The sequence below is a fragment of the Lolium rigidum genome, chromosome 3, assembly GCF_022539505.1.
Source record: "Lolium rigidum isolate FL_2022 chromosome 3, APGP_CSIRO_Lrig_0.1, whole genome shotgun sequence".
Lineage (NCBI taxonomy): Eukaryota > Viridiplantae > Streptophyta > Magnoliopsida > Poales > Poaceae > Lolium > Lolium rigidum.
This window is the reverse complement of record NC_061510.1, coordinates 212121878-212124661: the sequence shown is the minus strand read 5'-3', so window position 1 is coordinate 212124661 and position 2784 is coordinate 212121878.

Here is a 2784-nt window from a genome sequence, read left to right as displayed (position 1 = left end):
ACAGTGGATGGGCCTATGCGTTACCGACGTAGTTAGTCGGATACGTAGAGATATAGGTTAGCCAGATCTCTTCCGTGTACGACAAGTTGTAGAAATTTAGCATAGTGCTAGTAGAGTTCGACCGAGACTACTCCTTGTAACCGTAGGTCTTGATGCTTTTATAAGTCAGATCCCGGAAGCCATTGAGGCAGAACAAATCCTCTCATTGTAATCGCACACTTGTTAACCTTATAATGAATCATAGCAGCATGTAAGGTTTCACCACCGTTGCGAGATCTGAAGCTAGGTAACTTGTGTCTCATAATCCCGGTAGTTCCCCGTCTTACGCTCACCTCTCTCTATACACGCCGTGAGGTATCCTCCATGGCGTACTCTTCATTCACACAATGACACTTTCTTGAGTGGCATATTAGTCAAAGACATAAATTGTATGTACTTGAACCCGCTTATCTTCATGCACTCATTGGAGGCTTCAACGGGGTCATCGTTAGCTAGTAATAGGTATGGGTATATCCATTTTTTAGCTGATGGACATCTTCATGCACTCATTGGAGGCTTCAACGGGGTCATAAGTTAGCTAGTAGAGTTCGACCGTGACTACTCCTTGTAACCGTAGGTTTTGATGCTTTTATAAGTCGGATCCCGGGAGCTTTTAGGTAGAATAAATCCTCTCATTATAATCGCACACTTGTTAACCTTATAATGAATCATAGCAGCACGTAGGGTTTCACCACCTTATACTATAATGTTCGTAATTTTACTATGTTTTAATTAAAAATGAAGTCTACTTTTTTACATCTTGTAGGATATTATTGAGCCTTGGTGTTTGATGAACTATTTTGGAATTTATAAATGAAATAAAAAATTCCAAGTAACTTTTTTCCTTTGCTTAATCAATATGTGGCATCGGCAGCACAAGCAGAGGCGCAGGCATGTATGCAGGCTGTCAAGGCAGCTGCAGATTGGGGAATGGGAAGGGTGCAAATTGAGTCAGACTCGCAAATTTTGGTACGTGCCATGCAAAGTACAGATTTTGACCTCGCTCCGGAAGGCATTATTTACAGGGACATTAGATCCTTTGTCCGCCTAAACTTCATCTCTGTTGAGTTCTCTTTCTGTCCAAGAGTCTGTAATAAAGTAGCCCATGCTATTGCTGCATTAGGGGCGTGTCAACCAGAACCAATGTACAGTAACAAAAACTATTCACCGGAAAAAATAGCGATAATATCAGACTAGGCTAGCCGTGCCGTCGCCAAGCGTCCAAAGTCTTAAGTCGCGAATATTCACGCGAGCGCACGCGCTATTTGAGTTTTGCCTATGTTGTGCTTGTACTATTTTAGAAGACAATAGGAAGCTGCCCTTATAAACTGGTCTCAGCCTCCTTCAACAACCGGGGTGGGACTAAATGTTTGGTACGTACAAGATTTGTCCAGCCACTTACACACAAAATGGGCCACACAAAATAGGTCTAGATTTGTAACAATAAGGCCGACTGAATTGTTTGGGCCGGATGCGTGGGCCGGATGCGTGGACCGGCCTGCTGTTGTCGTCTTTACAGCCTCTTCATCCCAGTTGTGGCACTGTCTGTAACTCTTTTGCTCATAGCACATCCGCTCTATGCAAGTGTCAACTAGCATGCATGCATGCAAGTGTCTACTATTTTCCATCTAAGCTTCCCTAAAATGGTGGTGCAGACTTGCAGCGGTTCCCAGTCCCGTCTATCTCCAGAAATCGCTAGATTTGCTTTGAGTGTTCAGGTTAACGCTTGGCAATCACAGTATCAAACGCGCTAGCACTAGCTACGCGCACCACTGTATGATTTATTAGTAGTAGTACTTATTTTATACGTGCACCGACGGTAATGATTAGCTTTTGATTAAGCAGATAATTAACCGACGGTAATGATTAGCTTATTAAGCAGATAATTAGATGATTAGTGCTAATATCACTTGTATGATTTCACACCATCCTTCTTAGATTGATTTGTCTCGACAAATCTAGGTGCTATAATTTTATGGCTCTAGCTCTCGCCGTTCATGGCATCCACTGCATAGGGTGTGCTGGTGGGCCGATTGTGCCTTGTAATGTGATGAAAATGAACTACATGGAAGTACATGATTGGCCTTGAGTGAGCTAAAGCTGGAAGCATTCCGAGCAGAGCATGAAACCATAGTTTTTTAGCAAAGCGTTCTGAAGACGCAGCACACGGCAGCATAGAGCCGTTTGGCACCGGCGTCACGGCGACTTTGCGGCGCAACTTTAGCTGTCGTTAGAAGAGCAGATATTCAGCTGTGTTCAAGCAGGAAAGGCCACATACTCAACGCTATAACTTTAGCAACGCTAGTTATGAGCTTGAGTCGATCAACTTATTACCTGCCTCCGTAGGTAGGAAGGGTTGGCCCTCATGAATCATGATGCCACATATCAAGTTCAAGTGCGTGAGTTAACGCTATAACTTGGCCGATCACATGACATCACTAGGTGCACCACCGTCTGCATGCATGCACCCACTGTGTGTGCAAACTGTGGCTCACTGGATGAAACTATCCATGGATGGATCTCATGCACTCTCTCTCACCGATATATATAGTAGCATCGATATACCTTGCAAAATCAAGATCGCCAACCCTATAGTGCACAGTATGTTTGACTATGGCTCTCATTGTGTGCAACGTTCCATGGATGGGTGTTGCTGGCTTGTGCCTGTTGGGGCTGGCCTCGGCGACACATGCCGAACCAGCCCTCCGGCAACAAACGCCGGTGCTCTCTCTCTCGCACAGACGG